Here is a 23335-nt window from a genome sequence, read left to right as displayed (position 1 = left end):
TGAAATCTCACCTGGGGAGTCCCCTAACGTTAAGGTGTAGCCTCCTGGGTTGGCCACCTCCCGACGTAAAATGGAGAACAGCAAAGGCTGCAGGGAAATTCAGCCAACACAGGCAGAAACTAGCAGGTGCACGTTTACTGTCTATTAAACTCTGCAAAAGCCCAGACAGCATCGATACCAGCAACCATTTGCATAATAATGTAGCAGCCATCTACATACTAATGAGCGATCCCCAGGTACAATCGCAACATTTGGGATAAACAAAGCCAAGCCAGACTCCCCGGCGCCAGCAGGAGCCAACACAAAAGAGGTTAACTGACACCTCAAGACCGCCCACCGATCAGGTAACAGCTCCAGTATTGGAGAAATCGAACCAAGCGATTGGAACGAAGTCCAATCACTTGGAACCAGGTACAGGGTCCGCCCTGAAAGGCGGGAAGCCCCTGGCGACTATAAAGGTAAGCCCCAAGTTCAAATCGTCCTTCTTGACCGGGTCACTCAGCAACGCAAACCAACCCTTGACTGTGACCGGTGCAGCTGCCGCCGATATCCAGTAAGTCTTAAGTCAACCCTCGCTACGAGACAGGCGCTCCTAGCTACCAGTCCGTACCAACTTCGAATCCCGCAGACTCAGAACCCGAACGAAAGGCCATTTGTTCCCCTGACCTGGTGGACCAGTCCGAAGCTAAGTATAGGCCTGTTAGTTGTAGAAGTAGCTGAGAAGTAGAATTTATGCATGAGTAGTGATTTACTGTGTATAATAAATGTGCTTTTATTTGAATCTTACTAATCGGTGTATTGAGTTATTGATCATTACTTGAACTTGAACCTCGTGGCGGTATCATAAAGATACCTGGCGACTCGAGAGCAAAGGTAATAAAACAGAGCCAATTGAACCAACCAAAAGTTAGCAACAAGGGCCCGTAAGGCCAGGAAGGTAGTCATCAGTTAAGTTGGCACGGGCGCAGGGTGTTTATGGACTAGGGCACAAAGCTGTAGATATTTGCTCATATTAAACGCCTGTGCACAATGTTACAACCTGCCTCGGTGCTCTGTCAGAATGGTGTGAGGGACGGGCTGGTCTGGGCTGGCCACAGAGGGGTGGGGAGAAGGGGGTGGGGGAGGGGTATGGCCAGACTTTGGGGGTGAGCTTGGCCCAGGGACCGCAGTTCAGCCAGTGATCATCGCTCCGGTGTCCCACCCCCATCCCACCCCCCCACACTTTCCAACCCCTTAAACATCACTATCATACCTGCTTCCACCACCTCCTCCGGCAGCAAGTTACAGGCACCCATTATCCACTGTGTAAAAAACTTCCCTCGCACATCTCCTCTAAACTTTGCCCCTCGCACCTTATGCCTATATCCCCTAGTAATTGAACCTTCCACCCTGGGAAAAAGCTTCTGACTATCCACACTGTCCACGCGCCTCATAATTTTGTATACCTCTATCAGGTCGCCCCTCAACATCCTTCGCTCCAGTGAGAACAAACCGAGTTTATCCATCTTCTCCTCATAGCTAATGCCCTCCATACCAGGCAACATCCTGGTAAACCTCCTCTGCACCCTCTCTAAAGCCTCCACATCCTTCTGGTAGTGTGGTGAGCAGAATTAAACACTATACTCCAAGTATGGCCTTACTAAAGTTCCATCCAGCTGCAGCATGACTTGCCACTTTTTATACTCAATGCCCCGGCTGATGAAGGCAAGCATGCCGTATGCCCTCTTGACTACCTTCTCCACCTGCATTGCCACTTTCAGTGACCTGTGGACCTGTACACCCATTTCCCATGCCTATCAATACTCTTAAGGGTTCGACCATTCACTGTATATTTCCCACGTGTATTAGACCTTCCAAAATGCATTACCTCACATTTTTCTGGATTAAATTCCATCTGCCATCTCTCCGCCCAAGTCTTCAACCGATTTATATTGTGCTGTAACTTCTGATGGTCCTCATCGTTATCCGCAATTCCACCAACCTTTGTATCATCCGCAAACATACTAATCAGATCAGTTACATTTTCCTCCAAATCATTTATATATACTACAAAGAGCAGAGGTCCCAGCACTGATCCCTATGGAACACCACTAGTCACAGCCCTCCATTCAGAAAAGCACCCTTCCACTGCTACCTCTGTCTTCTATGACCTAGCGAGTTCTGTATCCATCTTGCCAGCTCACCTCTGATCCCGTGTGATTTCACCTTCTGTACCAGTCTGCCATGAGGGTCCTTGTCAAGGCGTTATGGACGTCCATGTAGACAACATCCACTGCCGTACCTTCATCAATCATCTTCGTCACTTCCTCGAAAACCTCGATCAAGTTAATGAGACACGACCTTCCCATCACAAAACCAGGTTGCCTCTCGCTAATACATCCACTCGCTTCCAAATGGAGTAAATCCTCTCTCAAAGAATCCTCTCCAATAATTTCCCTCCCACTGACGTAAGGCTCACCGGCCTGTAATTTTCCTGGATTATCCTTGGGATGGGTGGTTTTCTGGGGATCGGGGGGGGGCGGTTTGAGGATGGGATGGGATGTCCATGCCGCAGGCCAATCCCCCGTGTCGGTGAACCTGGAGCTATTAGAGTGTCTCCTGCGGGTTGGACCTGAAGTCTCATGGCCCCATGCCCTCCCCATCCTCGCACACTACCGCATCCTCCTTGTCGGAGAAGGACTGGAGTTCACACTTGAATATATTCAAGTCACGGCTGGATATAGCACTTGGGGTGAATGGGATCAAAGGCTATGGGGAGAAAGCAGGATTAGGCTATTGAGTTGGATGATCAGTCATGATCGTGATGAATGGCGGAACAGGCTCGAAGGGCCAAACGGCCTCCTCCTGCTCCTATCTTCTATGTATCTATGTATCATCCCCCTCCTCCAGTACATGGCCACTCTGTTGTGCGATGTTATGGAGGACACGACAGGCGACCACAATGTCACAGGCTCTCCTAGCGCCAAACTGGAGGGCCCCACCAGAGTGGTCCAGGCACCTGATCCGCATCTTCAGGATGCTGAAGCACCGCTCGATCACGCCGCTGCTCACTGCATGGGCGTCGTTGAGGCCTCCGGATAAGCACCATCAGCCATGAGTGCAGCGGATAACCTCTGTCAACCAGAGCTAGCCCTCCGGTCAAGGGGTGCGCCTCAAAGAGGTCAGGAATCATTGAGGGTGCCATGATGAAAGCATAGTGCACACTGTCCAGGTATCGGGCACAGACGTGCATGATGCGCATCTCATGGTCACACACCAGCTGCACATTTAACGAGTGGAACCCCTTTTGATTTGTGAAGACCAGCCTGTCATATACAGGTGCTCGTAGGGAGACATGCATCCCATTGATCACCCCCTAGACCTGGGCCACTTGGTGGGCTCAGTCTACGTTGAATTGACAGATTGTGGCAACTGGGCATATAGGGCCTCCGTGAAAGCGGGGATGCACCTATGCACCCAGCTCTATGCGATTCCGGACAAGTCTTCACAAGGACCCTGGAAGGACCCCATGGTGTTTATGTTCAGCCACCGGAAGCGGGTATCCTCCCCCATATCCCTGCGGTGCCAGGTGCGCCATGATCTGGCAGTTGTGTTGCACTGCCCCGCTGCTCAGCCGGAGTCTTTGACGGCATTGCCTGTCTGGCAGGTCCTCGAATATCAGGCACTGCCGGTACACACAAGATCTCACGCGGTGCCTCCCTTGCACCCCCTCCTCCTCAGCCTATTGGGCGGCCGGCTCTCCATCCTCGCCGGCTGCCTTCCGTTCCTCTGGGGCAGGCTCCACTGCTGCAGCGTCCTCCCCGAGCAGCTTCAGCTCGTAGAGCCTCAGTGCACCCCCCCAGGGCTGCGGTGACTAGGATGAAGTCCACCATTGCCATTATCTGCAGGGGGTGAAAGTCAGACATGTTAGCATTGTGCATACCCCCGTGCCCAACCAGGTCCACCAGGCCACATGGTGGTCCCCGGTCTGCACTGCAGACCCTGCCCCAACATTGCCCCTTAACCCCCCCTCCCCCATCCCCACCCCCACCCCCAGCCGTTCCCCCTGGCACTCTGCCCACCGCATCCCTAGCCCTGTCGGTGCCCGGCACCATGGGGGCTTCTGGCCCTGGTGCCAATCCCTGCTATCAGGGGTATTGGTAGCTGGTGCTACCCATACCAGCGGTATGCTCCATGGCCCCTCCCGATGCCCTCCTGCAGGTGCTACTGTGTGCGTTGCCCTTGGGTGGGCCGTGTGGTGCCCCCCTTGTGGATGGTGACCAGTTGGGTGGAGGGGGCTTGGGGTGCACGGTCAGTGGGGTGCGCACCATGGTGGCTGCCTTTCAGGCTGTGGCAATGGCGGTCCATGTCTGGACACCCCGGACTCATGGGGGGTCACCGCCGCCCCACAGCCCATCCCCTGGCCCCCCCACCTGCCAGCGGCAGGACCGGCAGCCTTTGAATGTCCTACCTCCTCTCTCACCCTCGCCAGCCACGGCGTTTGTTTCCCGATTTTTAAAACCATAAGTGATACTCGCCGTCGGTATTTCCCCTCCGGCAGAGGCAGAGCATCGCGGAGGTCCCAGCGAATGCGGATGAGGCCCGCTAATGATATGCAAAGACCGTTTACTGTACACGCAGAGTAGAATGCATTATAATCACAGTCGAGGTACGGGAGCGTTGCAATTTGATGAGCGCCCAACGCCTGCCGCGATTTTGACTTCACGGACGATTTGCTGCTGTCTTTTCCGAATTTGGCGTTGGCCCACGGAGACACCCGCCCTGTATGTTTTCAAGAAGCAGTTAGATACTGCTCTTGGGGCTAAAGGGATCAAAGGAAATGGGGAGAATGCGGGAACAGGTTCGGAGTTGGATGATCAGCCGTGATCCTAATGAATGACGGAGCAGACTCGAAGGGCCAAACGGCCTCCTCCTGCTCCTAATTTCTATATTTCTATGTTTTTAAACCCTGGGAGGCAGTGTCAGCCTTTAGGTCTAATATTTATTCCCAGCATCTTTTCCCTGGTCATGTTCTTTGTTGTAAGTTCCCCCCCCCTCTCTCCGCCGCTTGATTTTGAAATGCCTTTGGGAAATTTTCTAAGTTTCTATAATGAAGACAGATACAAAATACCTATTCAATGCCTCCACCATTCCCTTGTGTTGTATTTTCAATTCCCCAGACTCACTATTTGGAGGACCAACACTTGCTCTGGTTATTCTTTTCCTATTCAAATACTTGTACAGAATTTTTATATTTCTGAAAACTTTCTCCCCCCTTTTTGTTAGTCATTCTTTGCTGGTTTCAAAAATCTGTTAAATATCTGACCTACCACTTGCAAATTTGTATACTGATTCTTTCAATTTGACATTCTCCTTAACTTCCTTATTTAGCTACAGATCATACCTCCTCTCAAGGAATTTCCATTGGGATAAATCTTTGTTGAGAGTTATCAAATATCACGTTAAAATTCTGCCACTATATCCCCGCTGTCCTAAATTTTAACCAAATTTCCCAACTCTGCTTTCATGTCCTTATATTTATTTAAATTTAGAACATTAGTCAAAGATCCACACTTCTTCCTTTCAAATTAAGCATGAAATTATATTATGTTATGATTGCTGTCACCTCGATGCTCTTTTACTTGATTAATCTGGTCTCATTGCACGTTACCTGATCTAGAATGGTCATTCTGCTCCCTGGTTTGCTTTAGACCACACTGCTCTGAGAAACTTCCTTGACTACACTCTATGTACTCATTTTTCAGGTCACATTGGCCAATCTGATTTGTTCAATCCAGATGTAGATTAAAGTCACCCATGATTATTGGAGTACTTTTCTTACACACCCTATTGATTTTTTCCTATGCACTCTTCCCTACAGTGTAACTTATGTTAGGGGGGCTACAGTCCACACCTGACCTCTTACCTTTCCTATTTCTCTACCCAAACTGATTCCACATCTTACTCTTTTGAGCTAATGTTAACTAATGACACCCTTAATGAACACCCTTAATTAACCAACATTTCCTAGCTTCCCATCTTTTTGAAATGTCAAATACCCTAATTATTCAGGTCCCAGCCTTGGTCACCTTGCAACCATGTCTCTGTAATGAGTATCAGGTTATATTAAATATGTCCACAATTTTTTTAAGGTAATGGAAAATTTTGACAACCCACTATATAAAGTTGGTTTTCCAGGGCCTGATGGATTTTCTTTTGATCAGTAATTATGAACTTAGTAGATCATTAAAAACAATTAAACCTTATTCAGCAAGGTGCTTTCAGAGTGTTATTACAGCGAAACTTACAGTGGGAAATGACAACTTCTCGTCAGTTCAGTGATTCTCAGTGATTGCAGTCTAGGGGGATTTCAAATGTGCACCCAATGGGGAAGCATAAAACCACTGAAAGTAATTCTATGTTTAACTGCAACTCTGCGAAGTGCAGAAGCTGCTACAAGCTTCAAAGCAAAAATAATGGCATACGTCGGCAATTTGTCTGCCATTGTTACCACAAAATCCAAGCTACTACTATTTGACGCTGCACCTGAGCCAACTGCAAGCTGAATTGAAGCAAGTTTGAGTAAACAGATGGGCCTAGTGGGTTTACGGAAATAGAAGCCATCAATACTCATTGATCGCTAATGAGTTTAAATGTGAACTGAGCTCGCCAAGTTCTATTCTCTAGTCGCATGCTATCCTTGTCAAGCTTTAAGTTTTATTAGAGGTGTGATCCACATCATACTTCAAATTTTAAAAGCACATTTAAATAATATTTCTTCCAAAAAATGAGAGCGATATTGTATGTCGGCATACCCTTTGGGTGGCTATGGAGCACTCTGTGATGAAGTTGTTGTCTTGCTTAGTAGTTGCCTGGCAACTAATTAATTCATTGTCAACGTTGGTCAGTAGTTGCATACATCACAGAAGATGGAGAGTAGAGCTTTCATGTTAAGAAAAATAACTTAATAACAGTAATCTTACGAAACAGATTGGGAGACAGAGCATTAATTAGCTGGAGGAATTTCAGGGATGGGCCAAAGTCCAAGGGTTTTCTGCTCCAGGTTAAGATCACAGCAAACGCATCAGCGAGCATGCAGGTCAGGATCTAAAAGGTTTGTTCTGTTAGTTCCAGCCTTGGTTTGCTTTGGTGAAGCCAAATATTTATGCAGACACCAGCCATCTGGGTTACAGACATGGGTCAGTACAGAGTTGACATGTTCTGACTGAGATTCATTCCAAGGCCGTTGCTACATGCATATGCCAAAACAAAGGACTCAAGCCAGAAGCTAGAAGAGAAAATGAAAAATTTGCATTTATACAGCTCCCATTTCAATGGGGGCCACAATGGGTCAAAATCCTGGAACTCCCTCCCTAATGGGGCTGTGGGTATTGCTACAATACATGGATTGCAGCGGTACAAGAAGGCAGCTCACCGCTACTTCCCCAAGGGCAGGGGAGATGGTGGCGTTGTGGTAATGTCACTGGATCTGGTGATCCAGAGACCCAGGGTAATAGAATCATAGAATCATAGAATTGACAGTGCAGAAGGAGGCCAGCCAGCCCATCGAGTCTGCACCGGCCCTTGGAAGAAGCACACTACCTAAGCTCACACCTCCACCCTATCAACGTAACCCAGTAACCCCATCTATCCTTTTTTTGCTTTGGACACGAAGGGCAATTTATCATGGCCAATCCACCTAACCTGCACATCTTTGGACTGTGGGAGGAAACCAGAGCACCCAGAGGAAACCCACGCACACACGGGGAGTTCTTTGAGAAGGTGACCAAACAGGTGGATGAGGGTAAAGCAGTTGATGTGGTGTATATGGATTTCAGTGAAGCGTTTGATGAGGTTCCCCACGGTAGGCTACTGCAGAAAATACAGAAGCATGGGATTCAGGGAGATTTAGCAGTTTGGATCAGAAATTGGCTAGCTGGAAGAAGACAAAGGGTGGTGGTTGATGGGAAGTGTTCAGACTGGAGTCCAGTTACTAGTGGTGTACCACAAGGATCTGTTTTGGGGCCACTGCTGTTTGTAATTTTTATAAATGACCTGGAGGAGGGCGTAGAAGGATGGGTGAGTAAATTTGCAGATGACACTAAAGTCGGTGGAGTTGTGGACAGTGCGGAAGGATGTTACAAGTTACAGAGGGACATAGATAAGCTGCAGCGCTGGGCTGAGAGGTGGCAAATGGAGTTTAATGCTGAAAAGTGTGAGGTGATTCATTTTGGAAGGAATAACAGGGAGACAGAGTACTGGGCTAATGGTAAGATTCTTGGCAGTGTGGATGAGCAGAGAGATCTCGGTGTCCATGTACATAGATCCCTGAAAGTTGCCACTCAGGTTGAGAGGGTTGTTAAGAAGGCGGACTGTGTGTTAGCTTTTATTGGTAGAGGGATTGAGTTTCGGAGCCATGAGGTCATGTTGCAGCTGTACAAAACTCTGGTGCGGCCGCATTTGGAGTATTGCGTGCAATTCTGGTCGCCGCATTATAGGAAGGATGTGGAAGCATTGGAAAGGGTGCAGAGGAGATTTACCAGAATGTTGCCTAGTATGGAGGGAAGATCTTATGAGGAAAGGCTGAGGGACTTGAGGCTGTTTTCGTTAGAGAGAAGAAGGTTAAGAGGTGACTTAATTGAGGCATACAAGATGATCAGAGGATTGGATAGGGTGGACAGTGAGAGCCTTTTTCCTCGGATGGTGATGTCTAGCACAAGGGGACATAGCTTTAAATTGAGGGGAGATAGATATAAGACAGATGTCAGGGGTAGGTTCTTTACTCAGAGAGTAGTAAGGGTGTGGAATGCCCTGCCTGCAACAGTACTGGACTCGCCAACACTAAGCGTATTCAAATGGTCATTGGATAGACATATGGACGTTAAGGGAATAGTGTAGATGGGCTTTAGAGTGGTTTCACAGGTCGGCGCAACATCGAGGGCCGAAGAGCCTGCACTGCGCTGTAATGTTCTATGTTCTATGTTCTAACGTGCAGACTCCGCACAGACAGTGACCCAAGCCGGGAAGCGAACCTGGGACCCTGGAGCTGTGAAGCAACTGTGCTAACCACTGTGTTACCGTGCATCCTCTGGGGACCCGTGTTCGAATCCCACCTATGACAGATGATAGAAATTGAATCCAATAAATATCTGGAGTTAAAAGATCTAATGATGACCATAAAAGCATTGTTGATTGTGGTAAATAATCCAGCCTGCTGGTTCGCTAATGTCCTTTAGGGAAGGAAATCTGCAGTCCTCACTTGATCTGGCCTACATGTGACTCAGATCCTCAGAGGTTGACTCTGAAATGGACTAGCAAGTAAACAATTTATCAAATCGGTACAAAGTCAATGAAAAGGAAAGACACTGGACAGACCAGCCGCATCATCAGAGGCACTGGAAACGACAAAGATAAACCTGACCCTGCAAAATCCTCTTTATTAACATCTGGAGGCTTGTCCCAAAGTTGGGCGACCTGTCTCACAGACTAGTCAAGCAACAGCCTGACATAGTCATACTCCCAGAATCATGCCTTGCCGATAACATCCCAGAAACCATTCCTGGGTATTTCCTGTCCCATCCAACAGAGGTCGTGGCACTGTGTTATTCAGCCAGTAGGGAGTTGCCCTGGGAATCCTCAACATCGACTCTGGACTCCATGAAGTTTCATGGCTTCAGGTCAAACATGGTCAAGCATTACCAAGCTGATTACCATATACCATCCAGCCTCAGCTGATAACTCCATACTCCTCCATATTGAACACCATTTGGAGGAAGCACTGAGGGCATGTGAAGACGGGACTTTGTCTCCATGAGGACTGTGCAGTGGTCACTTCTACTGATACTGTCATGGACAGATGCATCTGAAGCAGGCAGCATTACCACCAAGCCAACCCTGGTTCAATGAAGATTACTTGCGTGCCAAACAGCATAAGCAGCAAGTAATAGACAGAGCTGAACAATCCCACAGCCAATGGATCTGACCTGCAGTCCTGCCAATCCAGCCGTGAATGGTGGTGGTCAATTAAACAACTCACTGGAGGAGGAGGTTCCACAAATATCCCCATGTGACAAGGACATAGAATGTACTCTGGGTGGGAGACTTAAATGTCCATCACCAAGAGTGACTTGATGACACCACCATTAACCGAGGTGGTTGTGCCGTAATGCACATAACAGCTAGACTGGGTCTGCAACAGGTGGTGAGGGAACCATTAAGAGGGAAAAACATACTTGATCTCATCCCCAACAACCTGCCTGCTGCAGATGCATCTGTCCATGACATTATCAGTAGAAGTGACCACTGCACAGTCCTCATGAAGACAAAATCTCGTCTTCACATTGAGGATATCCTCCATCGTGTTGTGTGGCACTACCATCATGCCAAATGGGATAGACTTCGAACAGATCACGTCACTCAAGACTGGGCATCCATGAGGCACTGTGGGCCATCAGTAGCAGCTGAATTGTATTCAACCATAATCCACAACCTCATGGCCCAGCATATCCCCCAATCCAGCATTTCCACCAAGCCAACCCTGGTTCAATGAAGATTACAGGAGGGAATAACAGGAGCAGCACCAGCCATACCGAAAAATGAGGTGTCAACCTGGTGAAGCTACAGCACAGGACTACTTGCGTGCCGAACAGCATAAGCAGCAAGCAAGAGACAGAGATAAGCGATTCCACAGCCAATGGATCTGATCTACAGTCCTGCCAATCCAGCCATGAATGGCGGTGGACAATTAAACCATTCACTGGAGGAGGAGGCTCCACAAATATCCCTATTCCCAATGATGGAGGAGCCCAGCACTTCTATGCAAAGGACAAGGCTGAGGCATTTGCAACAATCTTCAGCCAGAAGTGCCGAGTGGATGATCCATCTCAGTCCCCTCCAGAGGTCCCCAGCTTCACAGATTGTCAGTCTTCAGCCAATACGATTCACTCCACGTGATATCAAGAAATGGCTGAAGGCACTGGATACTGCAAAGGCTATGGCATCTGATAATATTCCAGCAATAGTACTGAAGATTTGTGCTCCAGAACATGTTGCGCCACTAGCCAATCTGTTCCAGTTCAGCAACAACACTGACATCTCCCCGAATGTAAAAAAACTGCCCAGTTATGTGCTGTACACAAAAAGCAGGACTATTCCAACCCAGCCAATTACTGCCCTATCCGTCTACTCTCAATCATCAGTAAAGTGATGGAAGGAGTCATCAACAGTGCTATTAAGCGGCACTTACTGAGCGATAACCTGCTCACTGATGCTGTTTGGGTTCCGCCAGGGTCACTCAGCTCCTGTCCTCATTACAGCCTTGGTTCAAACATGAACAAAAGAGCTGAATTCCAGAGGTGAGGTGCGAGTGACTGCTCTTGACATCAAGGCAGCATTTGACCGAGTATGGCATCAAGGAGCCCGAGCTAAACTGGAGTCAATGGGAATCAGGGGGAAAACGCTCCACTGGCTGGAATCATACCTGGCACAAAGGAAGTTGGTTGTGGTAGTTGTAGGTCAGTCATCTCAGACTAACGACACCATTGCAGGAGTTCCTCAGGGTACTGTCGTAGGCCCAACATCTTCAGCTGTTTAATCAATGGCCTTCCTTCCATCATAAGGTCAGATGTGGGGATGCTCGCTGATGATTGCACAATGTTCAGCACCATTCGCAACTCCTTAGACACTGAGGCAGTCCACATGAAAATGTAGAAAGAACTGCACAATATGACAAGTAACATTCGCACCACACAAGTGGCAGGCAATGGCCATCTCTAGCGAGAAAGAATCAAACCTTTACATTCAATGGCAATACCATCACTGAATCCCTCACTATCAACATTGTTAGAGGTGAAAATATTCACACGAAGGCCTGAGTATAAGTTAAAAAAAAGCAGTTTATTATATCAGAATTCTGGGAGAGGAGGTCTCAGACTCTGCAGCCTATTGACAAAACCCTTTCTCACTTGAGCTAAGGCTCACACGGGTTAATATGCAGATTCAAGGGGCAGAATTAGTTGTATTCTTATTTACATACAACCAATCAACTATATTCGCATCACGCTTCATTACATGCAGTCAATCAATTTTCCTAGCATCCCAGTCATCACATATATGGTTAAAGTGGGTGTTGTCTTACCCACCCCTAACTTCATACAGAAGCCATTCAAAACTAACATAATGATGTCCTGTCTACAGCTGGGGTCCTTGGGCTTATCAAGGACATATAGCTTTTCTTGTTCTGTGAAGCTGGTATCAGTGGCTGTTAAAATACTCCCTCGGTTCTCATGAGGTAGTTTACACAGTTTGTAACTTATTGTTCAGGAATGGGGCTAGTTCGGCCATTTTGTGTCTTTAGTATTGCTTTAATAGCTAACAGCCATTTTGTGTCCTTTCTGATATTAACAAGCATTGTGTATACACTATTTATTTCTACAAATTGCCTCTTTCTAAACTTTCTAAAATGAGTACCTTTTGTCTCATCAGAACTATTCAAAAGTAATATAGGAGCACAAATGTAGTTACAGGGCCACCTATAAGTTATATCATAGTCCAGTATCAGAAAATGCCCTCCAACAAACATTCTGACCACAAACTGAACTAGAACAGCCATATAAATACTGTGGCTACAAGAGCAGGTCAGAGGCTAGGAATCTTATGGTGAATAACTCACCTCCTGACTCCCCAAAGCCTGTCCACCATCTACAAGGCACAAGTCAGGAGTGTGATGGGATACTCTCCACTTGCCTGAACGAGCGCAGCTTCAACAACAGTCAAGAAGCTCAACATCATCCTGGACAAAGCAACCCGTTTGATTGCTCCCCCTTCCACAAACATTCAAACCCTCCACCACCGATGAACAGTAGCAGCCATGTGTACCATCTACAAGGTGCACTGCAGGAACTCACCAAGATTCCTTCGTCAGCACCTTCCAAACCCACGACCACTACCATCTAGAAAGACAAGACCAGGAGACACATGGGAATACCACCACCTGGAGGTTCCCCTCCAAGTCACTCATCACACTGACTTGGAAATATATCACTGTTCTTTCACTGCCGCTGGATCAAAATCCTGGATCTCCCTCCCTGACAGCATGGTGGGTTTACCTACAGGACATGGACTGCACCGTTTCAAGAAAGCAGTTTGTCACCACCTTCACAAGGGCAATTAGGGATGGGCAGCAAATGCTGACCTGGCCAGCAAAGGCTACATCCCATAAAAAATGAATGAAAAAATTTAGGATTGGGCACTTACTACTGGCCTAGTCAGTGATGCCTGGATTTGGATTGGATTTTGTTTATTGTCACGTGTACCGAGGTACAGTGAAAAGTATTTTTCTGCGAGCAGCTCAACAGATCATTAAGTACATGAAAATAAAATAAAATAAAATACATAATTGGGCAACACAAGGTACACAATGAAACTACATAACACCGGCATCGGGTGAAGCATACAGGGGTGTTGTGTTAATCAGGTCAGTCCATTCTGAGGGTCATTTGGGAGATTGGTAACAGCGGCAAAGAAGCTGTTTTTGAGTCTGTTTGTGCGTGTTCTCAGACTTTTGTATCTTCTGCCCGATGGGAAGAAGTTGGAAGAGTGAGTAAGCCGGGTGGGAGGGGTCTTTGATTATGCTGCCTGCTTTCCCCAGGCAGCGGGAGGTGTAGATGAAGCACGGACATACAGCTGATGGGTAACCTGGGACCAGAGGGCACCTAGGCGGGGTGGCCTGTATGGCTTCGGCAATGGTGTTCTGTGCCTGTCCACACCGACCCCAAGGCCCACCTCCTGGCCACCCCCCCCGCTACAACCCCTGGTCCTGGCAGAAGCTGCCGGCCAGCGGCACAACTGTACCCCCTCGCTCTCCCTCTCAGCGGCCGCCAAGCCGGTTTCACGATTTTAAAAGCACAAGTGAACCGTGCCGTTGGGAACTCGGCCCCTTGGAGGGGGGGGCATCGCGGAGGTCCCAGCAAGTACAGGGTTAGGCCTGCTAATGATATGCAAATGGTGTTTACTGTATGAGCGTTCCGGACTGCATTGACGCCACTGTCGAGATCAATTGCAATTTGGCATCAAGTATAGGCTTCCTTGGTGGCAGGGTCGACGTGGGTGGACTAGGACAGATTTATGGAGAAGGTTACCCTAGGATGAGTGTATATGGGGATTGTAATGTGTATATGCGGCTGCAGCTTGTCAAAATTCTGAGTGTCAATCACAGACCCGGTGAATCCCGCATTGTTTTTCATTGGAATCGGTTGTGTTCCACGTGGCACCGGTGCTAGCCCCTCTACGATAGCTGAATCGGTCCAGGTTTGGCACCAGTTCTGCTGTCGTGAAAGTCCACAAATCTTGCCCAGGCATCAACACTTCGGGCTGAATTCTCCACCGTCGTGATGCTCCGTTTTGTCGGCAGCCCAGGGGTTTCCCGATGGCGTGGGGCAGCCCCACAATGGGAAACGCCATTGACCAACCGGCTAAACGGAGAATCCCGACAGCGTGCCGGGACAGAAAAACTCGCCCTTAATAATAATAATAATAATAATAATAATCATAATCATCATTTATTGTCACATGTAGGCTTCAATGAAGTTACTATGAAAAGCCCCTAGTCGCCACATTCCGGCGCCTGTTCGGGGAGGCTGGTACGGGAATTTAACCCACGCTGCTGGCATTGTTCTGTATTACAAGCCAGCGATTTAGCCCACTGTGCTAAACCAGCCCCTTAGTCTCAGGGACGGAGAATCCAGCCCGGAATCTCTTGCTATGCAAATTAATGCATGGTGAGGATTATGAGAGATTCCTGAGGGAATCCCGCTATCAGGCCGCCCGTTTGAACGGGTGGCCTGATAGCGAAATCCCACGACCACCCCTGCCCAGATTGCAAAAAAGCTTCCCATTCCCCACCCCTCTCCCCCCCCCCCCCCTCGCCCCCCCCACCACACACACACACAGCACCGCAAAGCAACTCCCCAGCCCAGGATTGCCTGGGTGTTCTCCCTTGCCCTAAGTACAGGGGTGACCTGACCCTAACCCTAACCCTAACAAGGGAGACCCCCCCAGAGACCCCTTAACAGGAAGATTCCCCCCCAGGTACCCCCTTAATAGGAAGCGGGACCCTCTAACTGAAGGAATCCCTAACTAGAGGGACCCCCAGAGAGTCCACTTAACCAAAAGAACCCAACCATAGAGACCCCCTAAGTAAATTGGAATGCACTTAATAATGATAGTATTATAATAATCGCTTATTGTCACGAGTAGGCTTCAATGAAGTTACTGTGAAAAGCCCCTAGTCACCACATTTTGGCGCCTGTTCGGGAGGCTGGTATGTGACTGGAATACACTTACCTCGCTTTGATGTGGTTGATGTTTGCAAACATTGGGGTTTAATCACTTAGAGTCACTCACCCATGAAGGTAGATAAATGAATCCAGGCTGCAGCTGGGTTATGGGAGCTGTCAATCACGGACCATTACTGCAAAGGAATGAATGTTTTTTCTGCTAATGGATCTGAGCGGTTGAAACATAGGTCGCAGCTGTTCTCCTTCCAGGGATGGGCACATATATCCTCCAGGTAAATGTTAAAGCTATATTTGTTTTCACTGTCCCTGTTTGGACTCTCTGTAGCTTACAGACAGGGATCTTTTTTCTGGGGTAGGAGGGTGTCCGTGGAGGGGGGGGTCCCCTTTAGTCAGGGATCCCAGTGGGAGTACTCCTTTAGTTAGCACGTCTCTGTTGGGGTCCCGTTAGTTAGGGAGTCTCTATGGGGTCTTCCTTTAGTTTGGGAGTCTCTGTGGGGCGGCTCCTTTAGTTATGGGATCCCTTGAGCTAGGGGATGTCTGTGGGGATCCCTCTAGTCAGGGCATCTCTGTGGGGGGGGGGGGGGGTTCCTTCGTTTGGGGGATCCAGGAGAGCGGCAGTCTCCCTATTCATGGGGTCACTGGGGGACCCCTATAAATAGGGTCCTGCAGCAGGTAATGGGCCAGCTCGAAAAGAGCCTCTTGGACAAACAGGGAGACCCAGTATCACAGCCATAACCTTCCTTTTCACCTCCATTCAATCAATCCATTGTTCTCCTACTCCCCACCCACCCCACCCCCATCCTGCCAGTTCCCAACACCCTCCCATCACACCCAAGCTCCCCTAACTGCAGATTTATCAGAGCCGAGACAGAGTCCAGCTCCATGGTTCAGCGACACTTCCTTGCAGATTCTCCTTCTGGCCGTTACGGAAATGGAGGAACTCTTTCTCACAGATGGTAACAAAAGACCCAGCCACGTGACCAAGACGACCCAAATGCAGATCGCAGAGGAGGTGGGATCCACCAATGATTTTGAGTCCAGTGTAGGAAAAAGGTCAATGACCTGCTCCAATCTGCCAGGGTAAGTGGCACAGTCAGATGTTACCAAAGGGTCTCTTGCAAGGCCATCGCGAGTGGGAAGCTAGGTCAGGTGGGAGAATGTGTGATCAGCCTCTGGACTGCATGGTAACAGAGGCCAAAGTATGTGGCAGTTTGGATTTTGAGAGAGTGTGGATCCAACTTACTGGTGATGGCCGGGATGTGTGATGGGGGTGTGTGCAGACCAGGGGGTTAGGTGTCACTTGAGGTGTCACTTAATCTGCACATTAGTCTGCAGGAGAAGCAGACCCACAGTGCGAGGGAGAGGGGAAGGACTGGAAGTGGAATGCCTGACCTGACCTGCAGAGGAGGTCAGCCATGTGATCACAGATAGTGAGACTGGAATTGTCAGGCGTTAGAGTAAGCTGCAGGTATTTGGCACACAGGGGGCAGGCGAGGAATTGTGAATAGGCAGGTTATCTCTAAAATGTCTTCGAGTGTTTTAGACCAAGGTTGTGTCAGTGTTCATTTCAAAGCATATTGTTAATGGTAAAGTGAGACACAATCCAAAGATTGAGCGAGCGTTCATGCAGGACGAGAATGAACAACTTGGTTGTTAGGTTACTTATCCTCAATGTGTTTGATCTGAGGCTGGTAAATATATTTCATTTTTCAATTTGATCCACTTGTGGCCTTAATAGATGACCGCACCATTAACTAAAACCCGCTTGAAACATGCCCACATTGTAAACTCACTCAAGGGAAGCGTTTTGGCAGTGCAATTAATGACGCCACCAGAATTGTTTTATAGAGAAGGAGGTCATTTGTCCCATCGTGATTGCGCCAGCTCTCCAAAACAGGAACTTACTTAGTACCATTCCCCTGCCTTCACACTGCAACCCTGCACATTCTTCTTTTCCAGATAACGGCTGGGGTTGGTTTAGCACACTGGGCTAAACAGTGCAGAACAAGGCCAGCAGCATGGGTTCACTTCCCATACCAAGCGCCGGAATGTGGCGACTTGGGGCTTTTCACAGTAACTTCATTGAAGCCTACTTGTGACAATAAGCAATTATTATTATTCTTAATAATTTGGGGCAGCACGGTAGCACAAGTAGATAGCACTGTGGCTTCACCGCGTCAGGGTCCCAGGTTCGATTCCCCGCTGGGTCACTGTCTGTGAGGAGTCTGCACGTTCTCCCCGTGTCTGCGTGGGTTTCCTCCGGGTCCTCTGGTTTCCTCCCACAGTCCAGAGACGTGCAGGTTAGGTGGATTGGCCGTGATAAATTGCCCTTAGTAACCAAAAAGGATAGGAGGAGTTATTGGGTTGCAGGGATAGGGTGGAAGTGAGGGCTTAAGTGGGTCAGTGCAGACCCGATGGGCCGAATGGCCTCCTTCTGCACTGTATGTTCTATGTTAAACTTCCTTTTGATCCTTCAATTGAGCCTGCCTCCACTATACTCTTAGGCAGACATTCCAGAACCGAACCACTCTTATGACCGGTCCCCAGGTGAAGTTCATCAATTTTATCAACCTGGGTGAGGCAGCACGGCGGCACAGTGGTTAACACTGCTGCCCGACGGTGCCGAGGTCCCAGGTTCAATCCCGGCTCTGGGTCACTGCCCGTGTGGAGTTTGCACATTCTCCCCGTGTTTACGTGGGTTTCGCCCCCACAACCCAAGGATAGGTGGATTGACCACGCTAAATTGCCCCTTAATTGGAAAAAATGAATTGGGTACTCTCAGGGACAGGACAGTAGCATAGTGGGTAGCCCCGTTGCTTCACAGCGCCAGGGTCCCAGGTTTGATTCCCGGCTTGGGTCACTGTCTGTGTGGAGTCTGCACATTCTTCCTGTGTCTACGTGGATTTCCTCCGGTGCTCCGGTTTCACCCCATAAGTCCCGAAAGACATGTTGTTAGGTAAAGTGGACATTCTAAATTCTCCCTCCGTGTACCCGAACAGGCGCTGGAGTGTGGTGTTACGAGGGGATTTTCACAGAAACGTCATCAATTTGTTAGCCTCATTCTCCTCTGTGAGAACTATCTTGACACAGGCCCACAATTTGTTAAAAATCCTGGATGAGAATCCCAATTTGTTAGTGACTGGCTGGCATACCCCCAAATTGGTATGCCCTGGATAAAGAGGGATGAATGGATCCCTTTCTTTATTCAATTCCCCTCTGTTAATCGCAACAAAATTTAAATCAAAAAACGATCCATTCCTTTGTGGATCCCTTTCCCCAGTCCCATAGTTATGTTTTAAAAAGTAGTTACTTTAACCAGGCTTTCTTGTGTTAAAGAAAGCATGAGGTTATAAATGTAAGAAAATGGGAAAACACACGCATGTACATTCATATAGGTTGGAAATGTGAATTGAGGGGCAGGACGGCGGCACAGTGGTTAGCTCTGCTGCCTCATGGCGCTGAGGACCCGGGTTCAATCTCGGGGTCACTGTTTGTGTGGACTTTGCACGTTCTCTCTGTATCTATGCGGGTTTCACCCCCATAACCCAACGATGTGCAGGGTGGGTGGATTGGTTATGTTAATTTGCCCTTTAGTTGGAAAAATAAACAAAAAAATTGAGAATTTGGTAAAAAAATAAGTAAGTAAAAAAAAAGTATCCCACCAGTCTTTGACTCAGGATAAGTGCACGATTGAAGGTTGTGGCTGTTGTGATTAGTGATTCCAGTCGCCCTGACTTCAGCAGGTGAACAGTCCGTTTCGAGATTCGCGTGTCCTGCAGTTTGGTTGATAAGCTTCTCAGTTTCCTTTGCAGCTGTAGTCTTTGCTGACTTGGCCGATATCTGCGATCAGAGAGAGAGATATCTGAATAAACCTGGCAAAGGTCACACACATGCACACACCCACACACGGCCAACTATTCAGATGGCTTTTATTCCTGTCCTTGTATATTCCCGGAAGACAAAATCCACAGATCCATCTGGGACATACTCATAGGATTTCTCTCGTTGAGATGATACCTGTCATAATATCCACTCATGTATATAATGAGATGCAGACAGGCAGAGATTGATACACAGGATGACCAGTAGGCACACAACACATTGCAGCCAATCACCAGACAGGACACTACCACTATAAAGCCAGAGGGCACTAGGTTTCCCGCTCTCTCGGGACCCAGCCACTGAGACAGTCAGAGTCCACGAGCTAGCTCAGTGCAAACACCATGCGGTAGCTAGTAAGTCTGGTCAGGCTAGTACAAGGTCTCCAGTCAGTTCAGTAGTGTCGACCCACAGATGAATATGTATATCAGTTCTATCGTTGAATAAAACAGTGTTGGATCTTCTCCAGTGTTAGACGTCTGTTTCTAGCTTCCCTGCATCGAGTGCAGTCCACATCGAACCTACCTGCCTAACACACCACGGTACCAGAGTGATACTGATCTTGACGGACCTACCTCGAGTGAATCACCATTGACCAGCAAGCAGCCATCCGGTGAAATGGAAAACATCCAACCTCCTCCGCAGCTCCGCATCTCCGGCAACCTCGGTGCCGATTGGAAGATCTTCAAGCAAAAGTTCCTCTTGTACATCGAGGCCTCCGACCTCGAAGCAGCATCGGGTGCCAGGAAGTTTGCGCTATTTCTCGCCACCGCGGGGGACCACGCCACCCACATCTACAACTCCCTTACGTTCGCTGACGGCGAAGACAAAACAAAATTCAAAACAGTCCTGCTGAGGTTTGACAGCCACTGCGACATTGAGGTGAATGAGAGCTTTGAACGGTACATCTTCCAGCAGAGGCTTCAGGGTAAGGATGAACGTTCTCAGTCCTTCGTCACCCATCTCGGCATCCTAGCACAGTCATGTAACTATGACTCAACGGCTGATTCCATGATCCGGGATCAGATCGTTTTCAGGGTCCTCTCCGACTCCCTTCGGCAGCAGCCAAAAGTCAAACAGTTGACCCTCTCTGTCAGTATCGAGACGTGCGTTGTCCATGAGCATGCTAAGAATCGTTAGTCCCACATCAGGGCGGCAGAAACTGCAAAGCTGGCCTCCCACGAGACAGAAAGGGTGCAGGCCATTGCACAAATGCAGGGCCTGAGCATCGAGGAGAGTGGCCGTTTCAGGTGCTTTTCCCAGGTCCCTGCGCATGTGCGCCATGACCGAGCCGATGACGAGACCGATAACCCGACTGCGCAGGTGCGTACAACGACCGACCGCACTGCGCATGCGCGATGGCGCAAGAAACGCGCTGATGTCGGCGTCATGAAGTGTCCGAATTGTGGCTCCGCCCATTTAAAGCGGCAATGTCCAGCAAAAGGACGCCGGTGTCCACAGTGTAGCAAGCTTGGCCACTACGCAGACCTTTGCAGATCTGCTCCACCGCTCAGCAGCCAGCGATTCTAACTGCGGCGCAGAAGTGTCCGCTCAATACAACAAGACAAGCCAGATTCCGATCCCGACAGCCCAACAGACCCTGATGCCTCAAGTCCCCATACCGGGTGGGCATCGTAACTACACGTGTGCTGCCTTCCACCACAACGGCGAAACGCCTCTCGATCCTCAGTGTGGATTCCGATGACGAGTGGTGAGCTGTCCTCATAGTTAACAAGGCTCGCATCCGATTTAAACTGGACACCGGCGCATCAGCGAACCTCATCTCAAAATCCGACCTCAACACCATCCGCTTCAGACCAAGCATTCTTCCACCGGCCTGCCAGCTCCTTGACGACAATGGCAATGTCTTAGCTGCCAGTGGCTCCTGTCAACTAGGGGTATCCAACAAGGCGATCAAGGCAACACTGTGGTTTGAAATCGTCGGGCCTGACAGAGCGTCCCTGCTTGGTGCCCGAGCCTGCAAGCTCCTGAACCAGGTTCAGCGAGTCCACACCATGTCATCATCACCGGCGACGGCCTCGCCTGATGGAAACTTACGAGCTGACATAGACGACATTATCATAGAATTTACAGTGCAGAAGGAGGCCATTCGGCCCATCGAGTCTGCACCGGCTCTTGGAAAGAGCACCCTACCCAAGGTCCACACCTCCACCCTATCCCCATAACCCAGTAACCCAACCCAACACTAAGGGCAATTTTGGACACTATGGGCAATTTAGCATGGCCAATCCACCTAACCCGCACATCTTTGGACTGTGGGAGGAAACCGGAGCACCCGGAGGAAACCCACGCACACACGGGGAGGATGTGCAGACTCCGTACAGACAGTGACCCAAGCCGGAATCGAACCTGGGACCCTGGAGCTGTGAAGCATTTGTGCTATCCACAATGCTACCGTGCTGCCCTATTATGACGCAGTACCACAGCGTATTCGATGGAATGGGCACGCTCCCATACCGATATAAAATCCTGCTCAAGCCGAACGCCACCCCTGTAATTGATGCACCACGCAGGGTGCCGGCACCCCTCAAGTATCGTCTGAAGAAGCAATTACAGGACCTCCAAGACCAGGGCATCATATCAAAGGTCACAGAGCCAACAAACTGGGTCAGCTCCACGGTCCAAGAAGCCGTCAGGGGAGCTTCGCATTTGCATTGACCCTAAGGATCTAAACCGCAACATCATGCGGGAGCATTACCCGATACCAAAACATGAAGAGTTGACCAGTGAGATGGCTCATGCCAAATTCTTTACTAAGCTGGACGCCTCCAAGGGTTTTTGGCAAATACAGCTGGATGCGTACAGTCGCAAGCTGTGCACGTTCAACATCCCGTTTGGCCGCTACTGCTACAACCGGATGCCTTTTGGGGTCATATCTGCCTCCGAAGTATTTCACGGCATCACGGAGCAGATGATGGAGGGCATCGAGGGGGTGCGAATATACGTTGACGACGTAATTATCTGGTCCACAACACCCCAGGAACACATCGCTCGCGTCAAGAAGGTATTCCAGAGAATTCATAAACATGGTCTCCAGCTCAACAGGGCCAAGTGTTCATTTGGTCAATCGGATATTAAGTTCCTGGGTGACCACATCTCGCAGCAGGGCGTGCAGCCAGATGCTGACAAGGTCTCGGCAATCAACACCATGAAGACCCCGGAGGACAAGAAGGCGGTCCTCCACTTCCTCAGGATGGTCAACTTCCTCGGGAAATTCATTCCCAATATGGCATCCCACACCACGGCCCTCCGCCATCTCGTCCAGATGTCAACGGAATTCCAGTGGCTGCCCACGCATGAAGAGGAATGGCATGAGCTGAAAGCAAAGCTCAGCACAGCCCCGGTTCTAGCGTTCTTCGACCCAAGGAAACCAAGATATTGACTGATGCAAGCCAGGAAGGCATTGGGGCGGTGCTCCTTCAGCGAGATGCCTCCTCGTCCTGGGCTCCAGTGGCGTACGCCTCCAGGACCATGACGCCCACTGACCAACAGTACTCTCAGATTGAGAAGGAGTGTCTGGGCCTCCTGACAGGGATAGTCAAGTTTCATGACTACGTTTACGGCCTGCCAAAATTCACGGTAGAAATGGACCACAGGCCTCTCGTCCATATAATCCAAAAGGATTTAAATGACATGACACCTCGGTTACAGCGAATTCTTCTGAAGCTACGACACTACGACTTCGAACTTGTCTACACGCCAGGCAAAGAGCTGATCGTTGCAGGTGCCCTATCCAGGTCCATTACCACACCGCATGAACAAAGTGACTTCATCTGCCACATAGAAGTGCAAGTGCAGTTGTGTGCCACCAACCTTCCGGCCTCTGACGAACGGGTGGTCCAAATTCGTGAGGAGACGGCCAACGATCCTCTGCTGCAGCGTGTGATGCAGCCCCTTACCAATGGCTGGCAGAAGGGACAATGTCCCCAGTTCTATAACGTAAAAGCCGACCTGACGGTGGTGAAGGGAATCCTTCTGAAACTCGACAGGATCGTAATTCCTCAGAGTATGTGTGCTATGGTGCTGGGCCAACTCCATGAGGGTCACCTTGGGGTCGAGAAATGCCGACGCAGAGCTCGGGAGGGCGGTCTATTGGCTGGGCCTCAGCCAGGACACTGCGACACAGTCCTCAACTGTCCCATCTGTCAGAAGTTTCAACC

General features: G+C 49.2%; 1 long non-coding RNA gene across 1 annotated transcript in view; it reads right to left on the bottom strand.

Moving 5' to 3' along the window:
• LOC140409632 (uncharacterized) overlaps positions 1–19257 on the bottom strand; it is a 49271-nt gene extending 30014 nt beyond the window's left edge. The window contains exon 1 of the long non-coding RNA XR_011940448.1: positions 18938–19257. This is a non-coding gene — a long non-coding RNA (uncharacterized lncRNA). The remainder of the gene's footprint in view (positions 1–18937) is intronic.
• Positions 19258–23335: the final 4078 nt, after the last annotated feature.

Source organism: Scyliorhinus torazame, chromosome 3 (assembly GCF_047496885.1).
Source record: "Scyliorhinus torazame isolate Kashiwa2021f chromosome 3, sScyTor2.1, whole genome shotgun sequence".
Lineage (NCBI taxonomy): Eukaryota > Metazoa > Chordata > Chondrichthyes > Carcharhiniformes > Scyliorhinidae > Scyliorhinus > Scyliorhinus torazame.
The sequence above is the reverse complement of the archived record's forward strand: the minus strand, read 5'-3'. Positions and strand labels throughout refer to the sequence as shown.